Raw genomic sequence first — 17,765 nt, 5'->3', positions numbered from 1 at the left:
TATTATTTTCAATACTAACATCTTCATATTAAATATTTCTTCAAGAAGGGATATATGAAAAGGAAAATAACTCAAACACAAGTAGTAGAATCTCAATTATTCTGTCCAAACTTTCTTTCTTCTACTTATTTTCTCCTTCCAGAATACCTTTCATTTAGCCAAACATGTTTCCTTTTACATCTTGGCATTACCAAATTCATCCTCTCACTCTAACATCTATTAACACATACAAGAACTCTTTTGTCTGTTTTGGAAGGAAACTGCCATTTGCATGATTGACTGACAAATTCCACTCCATCTCTGATTATTTTTTTAACTTTTAAAAAAGTGAGTATTTCCAATCCTAAATCCAGTGTGAAAGAGGAATAATCATAGCATATGAGATGCCTAACCATACCATTGTAAAGATATTATCATATTTACACTGGTAGACAAGAAAATAGAATTGCATGCACCCAATTGTGGGTGTATTCATTTCAACAGATGTCTATATAGCTAAATTAAGAAAGAAAAATGTCTATGCATTTTTTTTCCTAGACTTTAAATTTCTTGCTCTTGCATCATAATATTGATGTCAGGTAAAGATTAAAGATATGGAGTTTCTTCTATAATGCAGAACAGCAATGCTCTAGTTCATCTAAAGTAAATTCTGAATTTGGAATGCATTCTTCACATATAAATGCTAAAGGCACAACACCATCCTGACTGCTGTCCCAAAAAGGAAACCACAATACAAATTGATTTTTTTTCCCTGCGTGGTGGATGAGCCTTGCTGGTTCCCGAGCACAGGAGGTGCATGTAGAAGCCATATGTCTGGAGGCAATGACATGTATTGCTCTTACTTCCCTGTCAGTCTGCACCAGTGGTATTGGAATTAAGCCAGATCTTGGAGTGATTAAAGCTTATAAATTTGAAATTAATTTTGTAAAAGCAGCTTGAAATAGTTACTTAGAAACTCGCAAGGTTTTGAGATATTCTGTTGAGCTGGCTTGTCTCATTCTGAATTATAATATCTCCCCAGTAAATTTTGAAGTGTCTTCAGAACTTCCTTCAAGCTTTCTTTAAGGATCTTACAGAATGATTCACTGTAATTAGGGTCATCAAGATAACATATAATTTACTCTTTGTATTTCTCATTCCATTACTCTTTGGATCCCTGAGGATACACTGGTTACTGTCCTTAGTAGTCCCTCACAGCTGATACTGACTTTATAGTCCCCACAACTTCTCACAATACCTTCACTGCATGAAAGGCAAACACAGAGTCCTACAAATAATCCCCAGTCTGTACTTCATTCTGGTGCTTTTCCACTGGCTGTAACATTATATATGTCACAAGCCTAGCTATAAAAGATACAGGAACTGCATCATCAGCCACAACTGGCCCCAGAGTTCCTACTTTCTGCTAAATGTATGTCTGTGCTAAACATCTCCATCTGATATTACCCTTACGCTCCCCAGTCCTGTCCTAACTTTGTAGCCATTTTTTTCTTGATGTGGAACAAACTCCTACTACAAATAATTCCAAAAGTCAAGAAATACATTTATAAGCTGCAGTCGCAGGAAGCATGGCAGAGACTGCATGCCTTTGGTACTAAATGCACTTTTGTTAGCCTTATTCGCACCCTGGAAAAAAATAAATCTACTTTTGTCCCTCTATAATTGCAGGTGCTTATACTTCTAGAAACACAGAGGAAGATGCATATAAATGCTGTCCTGTAGCCATAACTCTGTTTCTGTAACTGGAAAAGATCTTTAATATGATTCCCTGAAACACAGGACTAGGACCTTTCTTGAGTCCTGGCCCTTGGTATCTCAAACAACTAAACCTGATTTAATAGACGTATTTGGTTTCATTTGAAAGCTAGGTCTTTTTAATTGCAATGACTTCTCTGGAAGAACTAGGATAATGCTTAGGAACCTTTTAATTTCAGGTCTCAATGCATTTATAATCTTCTTATGTCTGTTTCTTCCTATGCCAACATTGCCTTTTAATTTAAATAGTTATTTCCCCTCACTGTGTTGACACCCTTGATATATTCATAGATCGCAATCATAATCTTCCCTGCACTACAATCTACTTAGATAAACAAGTCAGCCTTCTGCAATGTCCTTTCCATAAAGATGTGTTCTCTGTTTTTCTGGTCTTCCTAGTAGCCTCTCTGTGCACCTGATCCAGTTCCAGTTCATTGCTTCTGGGCATGGATAAGAATTGCCTGCAGTATGCTAGGCAAAGCCTTGCAATGTCAACAGGCAATGTCCCCATGCAATGTCACTAGCCCTTCTCCATCTCTATTGCTGTCCTGCTTCCAGCTGTGTGGTGGTGCACTTCTCCCCTTTCTCCCAGCTGTCCTACGACCTTGGGAGGTGCCGGCTAGGCCTTAGTGCCTTCAGTAATGAGTTGGGCAGTTAAGCACCCCTTGACTGTGTCAACAGACCTTACTCAGCCAGGGCAGAGAAAAGCACTGTCCTTAAGGAACTGTCAGCTAAGCCTCAGTGCCCTGAGTGATGAGTGGGGATGTTGAACATCCCTTGACTGCACTGGTAACTCCTACTCGACTCAAGGCAAAGAGTGGCACTGCCTGTTCTGGAGCTCCCATTGACTGGTCAAAACAGGGAAGAAGAATGAAAATAATCATTTGTTCACTGACAACCCTGGAATGCTCACAACAGCCCATAGCCTGAGTGGCAACCAAATGGAACAATATATTATTCCTGGAATTTTTGAGAAAGTTTCCAGCTCAGGTTGCAGTCGGGACGGAACCTTGCTGGTGACTAAAGCCAATCCTCTCACAGCCTTATATACAGCGGTCCTGAAGTGAGACCCTTCGAGCTCTCCTGGACCACAGCGGGCTGCGACCAGCATCTGCCTCTGAGTGGGATGCTGCTCAGGGCTCACAAACCACTCAGTCTGCAATACTAAGGGGACCATTGCAGAAAGTCGATGACAGAGCCTGGGCTGATAGCCCTGCTCCTCGAGGCTCAACCCTTCATCCATTGAGGAATGCAAAGGTGTTAGACGTGAGTATTTTACCGAACTTGAGGGCAAATTTCTAGTAGGTATACCTTTGCCATAACGTATTGTAAGCTTGAAGTAGTTAGGTTTATTATGTAATCTTGTGATTTAAAACCAAATGTTTTTCTGCTAAAATCCTACTGAATGTGAATAAACCTTTTCTTCTCTCTTTCTTTCTTTCCATCTTTTGGATCTAATCCATTGTCCAAGTCTGAGACTAAGAGTAGATCCAGACGCACCTAAACTCTGTAAAAGTTTAGAAAGCAAGGGGGTCTGTTCCAAACCTTGTCACGCAATGGCAAAATTCTCCTTACACTTTATATTTCCCTAGATCTAATCTGCTGTCCAAGTGTGAGATTAGGGGTAGATCCAGCTGCTCCTAAACTCTGCAAGAGTTTGGAAAGCAAGCAGGTCTATTTTATGCTAAACCTCATGACTCAGCAGATGGGTGTCCCTTCAGGGCAGCTGACCCAAATTAGCCAAAGGGATATTCCGTACCACAGAACACTGTGCTGAGTATATAAGATGGGAGAAGAAGAAGGAAAGGGGGGAACATTTGCAGTGATAGCATTTGTCTTCTCAAATAACCTTTACATGTGATGGAGCCCTGTTTTCCTGCAGATGGCTGAACACCTGCCTGCCAATGGGGAGTGGTGAATGAATTCATTGTTTTGCCTTGCTTATGTGCGTGGCTTTTGCTTTACCTATTAAACTGTCTTTATCTCAATCCGTGAGTTTTCTCACTTTTACTCTTCTGATTCTCTCCCCCATCCTGATACAGGAGTGAGCAAGCAGCTGTGTGGGACTTAGTTGCCAGCTGGGGTTAAACCACAACGGTCTTTTTTGGTGCCTGATGTGGGACTTGAAGGGTTCAAGATAATGACATAATTGATTGGAATGTGCTTAATCAAATTTATAGTTGTTATTGCTGTTTAGCTATTAATTGACAGGCTCCTGTGCTTGCCATGGGGCTTGCTTGCCTTGCTGTTAAAGTCTAGTGTTTGTTAGTGGCTGCTTTTTGCTTTTGCTGCTTGCTATATACTGCTGTGCTGCTTACCATCTTCCTGTGCTGTGCCTGGGAACATTCTGGTAACAGCAATGACGGTGCACCTGGGCTGGCAGGTGGCCTGGACATCACTGCTGCTTCTGTGCTGCTGTACTGGACAGACTGGAACTCCAGTGTGTACGCGAGTCGAAGGGACTGTGACCTGTGGATGAGTCCACATGGGAGCAGGAAACCCCGAAGTGTCTGTGGCCTTGGATAATTTCATACCAGAGCAGGTGTATCTTGAAGCACCTGTGGCCATGGTTATGTCTGTGCTGCAGCAGGTGTACTGCTTAAAGGGGTTGTTGCCCAAGGGTAGGTCCATGCTGTAGAAGCATCAGCAGCTCTGCATGATGTCATGCTGGATCACCTCAAAGCATGTGGCCATGGATAAGCCTACGACAGAGCAGGTACAGCCCTGGAGGGATTGTAGCCAGGGCTAAGGCCATGATGGAGCAGGTGTACTTATGAAGGGACCGTGGCTGTGGGTAAGGCCATGCCGGACCATCTCTATGGTCATGGCCCATTTATAAGGCCATGTTGGAACAGGTGCCCCTCAAAGTGACTGTGGCTGCGGATAGGTCTATGCCACAGCAGGTATACCCCTGGAGAGACTGTGGCTCATAGCTGAGGCTCCACTTGGAGCGGGTACAACCCTAGGTGACTGCAGTCTGTGGGTAAGTCCAAGCTGGAGCAGGGGCAAGAGGAGGAGTTCACTGCAATGTTAAACCCTATGGGCTGGTCCGAAGGGGCCAGGGGTGGAGATTGTAATGAAAATACCTTTAAATTGTTGTAACCCATTATTTGAGTTGCATGTTATAGGAATTACTGTAACAGGAACTACCTGAACCAGTGGAGGACAGGACTTAGACGAAGCAGTGCAAGTGCCACAATGACCAACCTGAGCTGGCTTTGGTGCCCAATAACCCCATGCAACACACCACCTCTTCTGTCCTGAGTGACCACCAAAACAGATGGAGCCCAAAGTCATGGACTAAATGGATTCAATGGACATTTTGTGGACATTTGTGGACATTTTACAGACATTTTTACAGGGGTGGTCCATAGACTAGGGGAATGATATCTGTATATTATATTGAAGGATGGGAAGGGTGATGGTGGTTAATGAGGCTGTACTGAAGTGTGGCACGATGTATAATTTTTTTTTTATTTTCGATATTTTTTTATCTGTTCTTCCAGAAATTCTTACAAAGTATAATATACTCTTGAGATGAAGTTTCCAAGCCTGCAATTGGTTTAAATCACATTCTGTAAAATAGGTACTACATTCACTATATTTTAATCATGTTCTCCATCATCCCAACACCCATTCATACCAATATACTTCTCATCCGATTGCAAGACTGGAAAAATCTCTCTTGTGATGCTTTAATTGGAGATTCCTTTGCTAGTTCTTTCAGGTTATTTGATCTCCCCCGACTTGAATGCAATAATTTTTCTTGAGTGTTATTCTTGTCTCAGTTGAAGCAGTTTGCTTCAATACTTCTATTAACATTTTCCATCTTCCTTTTGCTCCCACTGAAACATCACACTATTAGGAACTGAATCAAAGTATTCACTTAGTTTTGAGGCTGAAACAAAAATGCCTTCCATCTAGAGGATAAATAGTACCATGTAGCAACTTTACTTCTCCTTTAGTTCTTTGTTGTCCTTTGTTTTACTGTTCTTCGCAAGGTCTGCTTCGTGTTGAGTCTCTGCTTGCTCCTATCATCCTTCTTGAAATGACTATTCATCCAGTTAGCTCTGAAGTCCTTTCCCATGATTTTTTTCTCGTTTATTTGAGACAGATTTTAATAACATTGGCACCTTGGATTTGATGGTGAAGGCCCTGAGACTTCATTCTACCTGGATTCATTATTCATTTTACTTTGTTTATTCAGGTTATCCTTCTTACTTAGCTGCAGGTCTGCTCATATTTAGCCTTACATTTAGCTAAAACTGAATTGACTTGTGATCACTAAACTGAGTTTCTTTTTTGTTTTCTATTTTGCTTAAATGTCCTTATCATTAACCAAAATGAAGCCCAAGATGGTATCATCTCTTTTTTTAACAGTGATGCTTTGGTGGAAGAGATTGACTGCTTCTGTGTAACATGGAATATCTGTATCATACCATACTAATTACTGTTTATTTAGCTATTTCTACATTTTTGTCGCTTATCTTCTGCAAAACTGTTCAAACCTCTGTTTCGTCTCGTCTGTACCACATTCTGGTTCCTGACAGAAATCACCAGCTTTGTTGCACTAGGATTTACACTATAGCAGATGTGCGTAGATGCCATGATTCAGTAAGAAAATCTTATTAAAATGTAAGCACATTTAAATTTACTATTATTAAAATGTAAGCATGTTTAATTTACAAGTGTAACCAGTAATGTTTTTTAAAAGATTCCCACTTCAGTTACATAGGAACAACTGAGCTCCTCTTCAACTTCCTCAACTCTGTCAGCCTCAGAAACGTTAAGACTATTAGGAATTATGTGATGGTTATGTTGTTCCCCCTATACCTCCAACATAAGGTGCTGAAATTTGATCCACTTAACTCTCTCTCAAGATATTTCCTGTGTAACGACAGAATATTTTTATGGAATTCATAAATATTGGATGTGAAGATGGAGAATCCATTGCTTTCTGTGGTAATTTGAATTTGCCTGGTTTTAACTCTCATTTTTTTATTACATGGTTATACACTGGACTTTACAAAATTCTTTTTTACTGGATATTTTCTCACTTTAATCATATTGCCTTCATATCACTTCTCAGCCTTCTTTTTCATAAACTAATGGAGCCCTTCAAATTTCATATTTTACAGTAATTTTTTTCCTGCTGTTGAATTTGATTGTTTTCTCCAGTTTCCCCATGTCCTTTCAAAAATATGGACAGCATAAGTGGAGATAATAAAGCAGTATGAGTCTTAGCGCTACCTCCATTCCTAGTCCAACTTGCTGTTTTCCTATTCATTTATACTGAACAGCCTTACTAGCTGTTTTTTTCCTCGAAGATTTGCAGGAGATTAGCAAATCATTACCATTATTGGCATGCGTGTGAGAGGGGAGCACTAGAGTTGTCAGCATGCCCAGATAAAAGAGTGATATTACTTTGGCCTTGCCCCCCACAAAACACAAATTATCAGTCACAAACGGTGCTGATGTGCTGCACTTCCATGCTGATCCAGACTTTCTAAGATTTATTTTCAAAACAGTGCATGCACACACACACATGTAAATTCACATGCACATGCATGCACAGACACTACTGTTGCCTTGGGGGAAGAAAGAGCAGTGAGGGAATGGGACGTAAATCTGGAGGGATTGTCTATCTCTGTTGTGCAATCTGAGAGTAAAATTAGGAATTAGACATTGCACCATGCTGCTGCTTGGCTGCACTGCTGACTATCATATTCTTGGAAGAGAAACATTAATGTGGTCCCTGATAGGTGACTCACCTGAATGAAGGAAAAGTACTGTGACAGTAACATCTAGTGAGTGTGAGTCAAAATTAATATTGCAGAATAAGACATCTACTTTCTTGAATTTATAATTGGTTAGCAATGAAAATAGGAGATTACAATTGTCAGATACTCTGCTTTTCCTTTCTTAGTCTTGCTATAATTTTCAGTGCTCACAATTTGAAATTAAAATTCAGGAATTGCAAAACTCAAATGTCAATGGAGTTTTAAAGTGTCCTGTTACTAAAACTAAACTATATAAACCATGATTTTAAGAAAGCACAATAAAAAGAACAACAGAATAATCCTGAAACAGAAAACCATTTGTCTGATGCGTCTGTGTAACAGAATATTACTTCTAGATGCACCAGTTTCTGTCAAATAAAAAAACAGACTACTGTTCTATGAGAAGATAGCACTCTGGGCCTCTCTGTTAAGTTTAACAGCATAAAAATATCAGTACACAAAGTAGTGTTTAAACCCTTCTGCAAGAAAACTTTCCCACATGGTGCTTTTTTGACCTGTGTTTGTTGTTTTGAAGACCACAAGCTCTATACACTTTTTAGTACTTAAAACATTGGTTTTGCATGTTCTGGACACTATAGACAGCTGTCCCTGCACTGAAAATATTTCATCACAAACAAAAACCTTAACCCTGCCCACCCCCATGTAGTGGAAATACTGTCTGGGGGGGTGGGGTGGGTGGGGTGGTGTCACCACAAGAGCTGCCTGTCACTTCCTTACCGGTACACATACCCGTGCCAGTACTTAAAATAGGACAGAATAACTTATTCTCACTGGCCCTCTCTAAGGGCTTCATTTTAGTCTCTAAATGCACCCATGCAGTCTCAAGTTCTTCAGGGTGAAAGAGGTGAATTTCTATGAAAAGTCTTTTGAAGTTTGCGTAGGCTATCGCTGACTTAGCAGCTGAGCGATGTACGGCACCTTCTTCATTGTGCAGCTGTTGGAAAATCTCAGAAACAATAACGTTTTTGTCCGCTGCACTTTTCTGTGTTTTCAAAGAAGCAACATGACTTACCTTATGTTTATCTGCAAAGTATAAGTGCAGTCTGTAACAAATAAATGTAAGCGGTGTAGGCTGGAGCCCTGGGACACATATTACTTATACATATCTTGTTGGTAACAGAACATAAATACTTCACTAAAGTCTCCATTTGTAATTTGTGCTGAACATTTCTGAACATATGAAATATGAATTACATTTTGTAATGGCCCTTTGTGTTGAGGTCTAGCGGGAAAATACTGTTCTCCATGAGACAAAGTAAATTGCAATGATTCCTGAAGGGACTTGACTTTTGTACAAGAAAATACATTTAATCTGACATAGTTACTCTAATGATCTCTCATGTTATCTTTTATTGAACACAAAATGAGGTACAGCCATCAATGTTTAGCATGCTGCTGAATGCACCATCATTAGATTACCAATATGGAGCTAAAGGGAATTTACTCAGCTCTACACACTTTTAGGGACTCAAGTTTAGTAGAATGGTCTGTACCACCTGGTATTTAAAGGAGGAAGGCTTGCAAAATGTAGTTTTAGAAACATATACACCTAAAAAGAGTTAGAAACAATCATTCTCTCTTCACATGTATGAGGCATCAAGGGTTGTCTTAAGAAGAGAAGGCTAAGAGGCGAACTATCGCTGACTTTACCTACCAGGATGTTACAGAGAAGGCAGAGCCAGACTCTTCTCAGAGGTGGACAGCAAAAGGACAATGGGTGACAGGCTTAAGTTGAAAGAAGGAAGATTCCAGTTTGATATTAGGAAAACAATTTCACAGTGAGGTGATCAGGCATCAGAAGAGGTTGCCCAGGGAGGTCGTGGAATTTCCTTCTTTAAGGGATGCTCCAAACTCAACCAGAAAGGGTTGTATGCAACCTGATCAAACTTCAGAACTAGATCTCACTTCAAAGTCAACGCTGCTCTGGGCAGGGGTTTGGCCTAGATGACACCAGAGGTTCTTTGTGACCTCCATTATTGCATGATTCTATGATCTTATTCTAGGTTTTATCATAATTATAATGCATCTATTATGTGGAACCTTATTTAACATGTAACATGGAGTGTATTAATCTGTGACAATGTTCTGAAGAATACAAATACAGTGCAGTTCCATATGAAGAATACGAAATTACTATTGTCTTGTATTATAAATATGACTAATAATAATTCTTTATGTTTAAGATCTGCTTCCAGTTATATAAGAATGAATCAGCTTCAGCAGAGGGTTTTATTAGCTTTTAACAGAATAACTGATAGCATAATCAGATTTTTTATTATTTTGCTATTCTTAATATACAAATTATTTTTATAGATAAACTTCATAACTATTTTGTTATGTCCATGATATCCCTTTCTTCATCTGATTACTATTCCTAATCTCAGCACAGGATGAGAGGGCACTGTGGAGAAATGGTGGGGTGGGGGGAGAATTCTAAGATATGTAAATGAAACCTGCTGAAGCTACATTTTAGAGTCTCTTGTTTATTTTGTACAGTTTGGTTGGGTGTATCTTTCTCCTTAAAGAGGGGTCAGTCATTATTTTTTAATATTCTCATTTTAAAAGCTTTTGCAAACAACTGGTTTTTGAGGGTTTTTTAAACCCAGAAATGACAGCTCCAATATCAAAGCATGCTCAGAGGAAAAGCTGTACCCTGTACATTGATTTTACTTAAACTAGCACAGAGAAAAATGTTCCTGATATTTGCAAAGGCCTTTTGCAAAATCCAGCATGAAGTTTGATATTCTACAGTTTCTTTCTAGCTTTTGATGCTTTCAAAAAGAATTTGTGAAACTATATAGCCTGTAGTGACGTTTACCATCACATTAAAGATTAATCTCAGTTCTATCATGATATTCTAATACAGAGCTCAGCAAAAGTTTGTGGCATTCATGCACATTTTTATGCCTTTACAGATCTGACTTTATTTCATGTATGATAGTGGCAATTAAGTATTTTAAGATGATAATGCCTGTTTTCATTATTATATCCTTTTAATGTGTTAAATATATGCTCAACTTTAACTTTTCATGATTGTGTTTTTGGGGTAGAGTTCGTTTGGGGTCTCTATTTTCATACTGGAAGATAAAGAAATGAGTAAAGTGAAATTCTTCAAGCATAGAAAAGCTGTTACTTGTGCAGAACTTTGTCTTACTCAGCACATACCTTTTGAGAAGCTGGGGGTAATTAAAAATTGTCTTTAGCAGCTTGATGTAGCCTTTTGTAGTAGTTGCTTTTTCTTAGTTACTTTTCAAGATACTAAGGAATTTCAAGGGTTAGGATGAACATTGAAAGAAAATAGATAGGCAGGAAGCAGGTGTATCAGTTAAAGAGGCATAGTTAATTGAGGAGATGCACAACTGTTACTTCATTCTGTTTTTCAATATAAATATAATACTCTGGAGAAGAATAATCAGAGACAGAAGCCTTTCTATTTACATTGCAATCGGTTTCCATTATAAAGCTTTATTTATATTTCTTCATAATACTCTCTGACTATGTATTTTAGTTGAATGTTGTTTTTTCTTAATCTGAAAGCAAAAGTAAGGAGTTTTGCATATTTAAAAAATAAATTAAGACATGCTATCTTGGTCATTTTTAAATAAGCTCATTTAAAAGCTTGACCTATCTATAAGTTTCCTGGAATAATTTTACTTATAAAATTTCTCATTAATTATTTTAAGAACTTTTAATATAAATTGCAATAGCAGATTTCTTTCATAGTTCCTCCAACCTTCACATGCCAATGTCGTGCAGAGAGGTTCTACCTAAACAGAGTATAGCGTTAATTAGTTATAGATGATTTCAAGCCCTGCTGTGCTGCTACTGAAATGTTACTTGGAATTTGGTCCTTTATTCCAGAAAAATGAATCTGAGCTGGACCAGGTGCATGCTGGGTTGTTTCAGGAAGTAAAAAAACAACATAGTGGCCTATAAGCCACTGAGTCGTTGCAGTCTCTTAGGCCAATTAACACAGCATAACCTGCCATCTCTCTACAGACTGTTCCTCTTCACATGCCATAGCACGTGGAGTTATATCTGCCTTGGTACATACCCCAGGGTCCCTTTTGCTTGCTCACTGCCACACCTGGGCACATCACTATCAAGGCTTATGAACCCTGCACCTTGCACACAACCGTTGCCTGAGACTCCAGAAGGTGACACCTGGGTCTCTTTAATGTTCACACTGTCAATACCATGCCAACTACTGCCGCATCTGCTGACACTGCATTTGCTGCTGTGGTCACATTTGACATCTTCTCACAGTGTTTCCAGCCCACTGGCAGCCTGCTTCTTTCTCTGGATGGAGCATCACTCAATGAAGTTAGTGTCTGCGTGGTAGGACCATTTTCTTAACACCTCTGGGACACAGGGTACTCTTGCCAGAGACTTGGGAGGCCAGAGGCTGCAGCCCTCTGGTTTCTGTGTGCCCAGTCCAGCACCAACATCAACAGCAGATCAGGAAGGTAAGACATCAAGCATACACAAGGCCAGCAAGTGCCAAAAGAGCATCAGAGCAGAATTTCCGCAAACGCTTGACACTATGAAAATTAAAAAAAAATCTGATTTACATCTGCTTTTCTCCCCTTTCCCTGCACTCAGTTAACACAGGTAATAGCAGTCTCTTCTTCTTTCCCTGCACATTATCCAGGCAGGCAGTGTCTGTCCATAGAAAAAACATTGATGACAAAAGATATATGTAGACTGCCTCTAATCAAGAGGCTCATCCCACTCCCAGAGCAGGATTGTGGGCATTAACCAAGGATCTCCAAGAGTCATCATCTCCACTGCTTTCTCCTCACTCCTGCCTTCTCCCCATCATAAATCTCAGAGCTGCCCTACCCAAGCTGTTTCTGGTTTTGGTGCTGGTTTTCCTGCCAAGTGACTCATGTCTCTGTGAGATTACCACTGCCTTACTCCAAAAGGGATCCTGGGAGCAAAGAGGGCACTATGGAAGATGATGGAATCAGAACTGGTGAGTGAAACAGGGAGTGAGCCCAGCTCACAGCACTGAGTCACCCAACAGGATTATCTGCAAGCTTGTACGTGGTGAGTCCTGGAACCATGGATTCACATCATGGTATCCAGCTAGTGATTGCCTACCTAATCTAGTGATGTTTCCCCTGAATATTTCCCTGGTATCTTAAAATTTGCAGCTTAGAAACTTCATGAGCTAGAGGTGATAATTTTTTTTTATTTAGTAGCCCCTGTGAGATTTTCCCTCCAAGACTTTGTCTAAAAACTTTTTGAACCTTTGCAAAATTATGGCATTTAGAACACCCATCCATTTACACCATGTAGCAATGAATTCAACAGTTAACAAAACTCGCTGTCTGCCCAGATTGCAGTATTTGTTTGAAAACGGAATAGTTTCTCTTCCTACATCGTGACCATGACCCATTTACTCCCATGGCCTGCTCAAAAAATGTTCTTTTAATATTTAATGAAATAATTTTAAAAAATAGTAAATGATAGTTTAGCAATTATTTAAAGTTATTTGACGACCAAGAATACTATTTAAACAAAAATGATACTTTTCTGTAACCCTGACAACGTAACAGCACAAGCAGGATGAGGTTTGTGGAAGAAATATAGAGCAACAAATCTAGTCCCACTGTTCTAATTGATTACTTACAAATCTTATCCTGCTGACTGAACCAAGTATAATTTAAAATTTTACAGCTTAGGTCACTTCTAGATATGTTTTTCTAGTGTCATGTTTGTTTCTCATTTTAAAATGTGCCAGACTTTTCTGTCAATAAAGTATAGAGGAGGCAATATATAAAAGAATAGCTTTCTTTTACCAAGAGTAAAATGAAGCTTAACAACTTTCCACACACACAAATGGGAATTCCAGAGGGTTCAGGCCTTTTTCACCATGCATTTCTGAGATGGAGATAACAAGAAATGGAAAGTTTGTAATTCATCACATGCAGCAAAAATTCACAAATCTTGAAGCACCATCTTGCCAGAAGATACTAATTATCCACCAGAGAATTCACCAGACTAATTCATATTTCTCAGCTCAGCCCAATTCAGCAGCCCTTCTTCTTGTCTACAAAGCACATAACACACTCAACTTCACTTACATGTCATATTATGTAATTAAAATAAAGCATGTCTAAATTATTTGAGACTTCAATTAGTCAACTAGTAAAAAGGCTAGCATCCTAATGCTAGAAATATGTTTGAACAAAAAATAATGGAAAACAGAATTCCAGCAAGAAAGTATGAATGAAAATCTATACCACTAAACTCAAAATGCCATCAAAAAGCCGTAATTCATCAGTAATTGAATAGTTCTGCTGATATGACAAAATCAGCCATACAATATAAAAAACTGATAAACAAGTAATAAAAAAGCACTATTTAATTAATAATGTATGTTTTATACTAAGAAACTTAACTGCCAAGGGATACAGGTATACTAAGAATGCATCAATGAAGGTTTTATTATAATCTGCTTTCAGGACAAAAACTTACAATTTTAACAATCCAGCAGTAGCAAAATAAATCCCAGTAACCATTACAAATTCATTTCTATCGTGACAGAACTTGAAAATGTCAATGGATAGTCAGAAGTATAACACTTAGGGGCTTTGTTTTAAAGGCAGAAGAGAAATAATTACCAAATCTTTGAGTTCATGTCGTGGTATTTAACATTATCTAAAGCCAACATTAAAAAATATTATCTACTGAACTTAAACATGGAATTAGCAGCTCTTACAGTTTTCACATAGATTTTCAAGGCACTGCCTGGAGAGCAATAACTGACACTATTTTTTAATAACTTTAATAACTTCTGAAACTGTAATGGAAGTGCTGAGAACATAGGGAAAATCACTGTTGTATGGTTATTTTCAAAGGGGAAGTGTAATGATCTGAATTACAAGCTAGTAAGTCTGTAAGCTTACGAGCTTACAAGCTAGTAAGTCTGATGTTGATAACAGGCACAATAACACAGCCATCATTGTGGGAGTATTACCAATAAGGAACGAAAGATCAGACATAATGGAGACACATCTGTGATACAGAACCAATCTGCGTCACTTTGGCCAGCAGCACTGCATGGTTATGCTAACATGAACTCAACTTTCTTCACTTTGTAAAGGTTTTCCATCATGGAAGTGCGGTCAAAGCCCACCAGAAATAACTCCAAAACAAAGCAACCTGAAAGGAGCCGGTGACTCTGCTATGGTTTTGGAAAAGAAATCTGCACCGGGGGAGTCTCCGTGATCCTGCACAGGTGTATGCTGTGCAGTGCGTTGCTGAAACACTGCATAACAATGGCTGGTGGTTGGTCCATGGAGAATAAACATAAAACAAATTAAATACCAAAATAAGCAAAAAGATTTCATGTAAGTTAATAAAAACTTGGTTTATTGTATGTTTGTTTCAAACCTATATTAAACTGCTACAAACCAAAGCTTCTGAGCTAAAATATCAGAGGTATGGGGAACTTTGTTACAGAATATAGTTGGGTCCCTGACTATTGGTAATATCTGACACTTCTACAAAGGTTTTATGCTTTTCCTGCTCAATAACTGTTCTTACAAAGAGAAGAATTTTGTCTGTAAACACTCTCAAAACTGCTTTCCTTTCAAATAGGCAAAAGACAATGCAAAGTGATGCGCTGGGGTGCCATATCTAAATTTTATCCGTTTCTGCAGCTGTGATGCTTATATATCAAATCTGCTTTCAAAAATAATGGGATGAATACTGTTCTGTTGCAACATGTCTTCTTGTTGTGTTTTTTGTTTTGGTTTTTTTTTTTTTTTTTTTTAATTTGAGCCAGAAGAAATTTTACACTGGCTTAAAAATGTAAACAAATTATTTGGAGGTAGTGGGAAATGCTTTCTTTTGTGGTGGAAAATGTAATATTTTACAGAATTATTAGATTACAGAAATAACAAAAAGAAGGACATGAACTGTAAGAATTTCATCCTACTGCTGCCACTGGTACCAGGGGTGCTGTAGGCAGGCATCTTTTGTGCACTCTGAGTGGTTGTGCTTTTGAATCTAAAAGTTTTGATCATCACTATTCCCTAGTACTAACAGAAACTTTAAAACACTATTAAAAATATTACCAGAAACAGAATTTGTCTCAAGAAACCAGCCCGAGTTGTTCAACAAGATAGTGCAATGTCTACCCGCATTGCAATCAAATTAGGCATGTGGCTCACGGGTTCAGTTCAACGACAGAAGTGCTCAACAGAGTAAGAATTTGCTTATCCTTAGTGATAAATATGTATTCTGACCCTCTGTTGTCTAGCAAAACACAGAGGATGGATAACATTGCATGTAAATGCCTAATGACAATAGTCAGGATTAATGTGACTAAGCCTGGCAGTGAGATAGACCTGCTTGCTGCATATTCTGCTAATGGATCAAAAGAAGAATTGTACTTGCACAACGAGTTGCAGCAAAGGTTAATGCATCTTGTAGAGAAAAGGAAGATCCCAATCTCCTAACAACAGCTTATAGGAAAAAACTCTCTCTTTGACTATTCCTAGGACAATTATATTTACAAACTAGTTGTTGGGGTTTGCTTTAGTTCAGAATATAACAAGTGCTTACATCGTGTGCAAGTAATTTGTTGTTCAACAGAAATATCACTCATTTTATTAGTTATATCTCATAAAAATCAGTAACTGTACCTGTGCATGTGAAGGTACAAGAAAGTTTTGGTTTATAATTTGACTTGTTTATAGGCAGCCTTCAAATGCCTTGTGTGAAAGAGGTGGGGTTTGGTGGTTTTTCACTTTTATTTGCTAAAGAGTGCTTCCTCAACCTTTTAGTATAAATGAATATTCAAATTTTTTCAGCCTAATTTTTTATTCAGGAGATGATCCATCTCAGTGAGAGAGAACATTTGTTACATTTAAAATTTATCACCACATTCTTTGTGTGAAACACAGCTGTGCTAGGAACAAACCATTTTGAGCACCGTGGCAGATCTTTCTGCCTTTTCATACCCCTGTCTATAGAGAGGAAGGATGTGAAAGTATGGCATCCTGCCATGGTCGTGCACAGTGGTCTCAGGAGGAGGACAGATGATGTCACCTTCCTGAAAAGAGAAAGAGGCCAAAGGGGTGTGAGGATGGGTATGAGCTCTGCAGGCATGAGGATATGATAGTGTGGGTTTGGGGACATTTACTGACCCTCATGCCTATGCCTTCTCAGGAAGGCGCTCACTGACTCCATCCTTTGTCTTCACCCATCATGGGGGGCACTCTCTCAAAAAAAGGCTCTGAAGATCATCTTCTAGGAGTTTCTCACGTCACTTGATCTCAGCCAGAGGCAGGACTCAACTGGAAAGCTGGCCGCCTCCTGGCAGCGAAGGTCTGCCTGAAGGGAGGGGACCTCGCAGGGCGTGCTCCAGGGCTATGCTGTATTTCCAAATGTGGGGCTGCCCCCCATAGACAGTAGCCTGGCTTCATGAACCAGCTAACAGAGCAAGACAGAGATGGGTAGGCTGAGATGCCATGCCTCTGAGAGTCAGATCTATATGACCTCAATACTTTTGGTTACGGCAATACAGTATCGCTTCTTTGTCCCTTTGAGTATGACATCTTTCTGGCCCGATACCTCTGACTTCTCCAGACTTGAACTTCTCAGCCAATGCTGATGTTAACTGCTGTTTATTTGATATCTTCTGCCCTGTTCCTTTCAATTTCAACACCCCTCAGCTCACAGCCCTCTAGCCAGACCCTTCTCTGTCATGGCATCTGGCAGCCAGTCAAGTTCACTGCTGGCATTCACTAGCACAAGCGTATTTCAGCATTTTCCCATGACAAATATCACTGTTTCAGGGTTGCACAGGAGCTCATATGGCTAAAGAAAGATCTCATTGTATTGTGGCTTGATAATGTTTTTGTATTGCTGGAGGCCTCTAACAGACAGCATCTGCCTTCTCTGCAGCTGACTAATGGGAGCTGTGCTCTCCAGAGGAGTGCCAGCTACTACTTTCAGTTTTTTCAGTCTCTGTTAAACCGCATATACTTAAACCCCAGCTAGCAGAGCGGGTGGGAAAAGAGCCCTATGTTAGGTAACTGAGGTTGCTAGTCACAGTATAATGTAAATGGTTCTGCAAGCCCTGGCGCTAGCAGTTCAGTATACTGCTTCCCTATGTGGAGCAGGATGCGCAGCCAAATGGCTGCACTTAGGCAACATTGTGAAAATTAATCCCGGAAGGAGGCCCAGTGCCAT

The sequence above is a fragment of the Falco naumanni genome, chromosome 3 (assembly GCF_017639655.2).
Source record: "Falco naumanni isolate bFalNau1 chromosome 3, bFalNau1.pat, whole genome shotgun sequence".
Taxonomy (NCBI): domain Eukaryota; kingdom Metazoa; phylum Chordata; class Aves; order Falconiformes; family Falconidae; genus Falco; species Falco naumanni.
Note: the sequence above shows the minus strand (reverse complement) of the source record.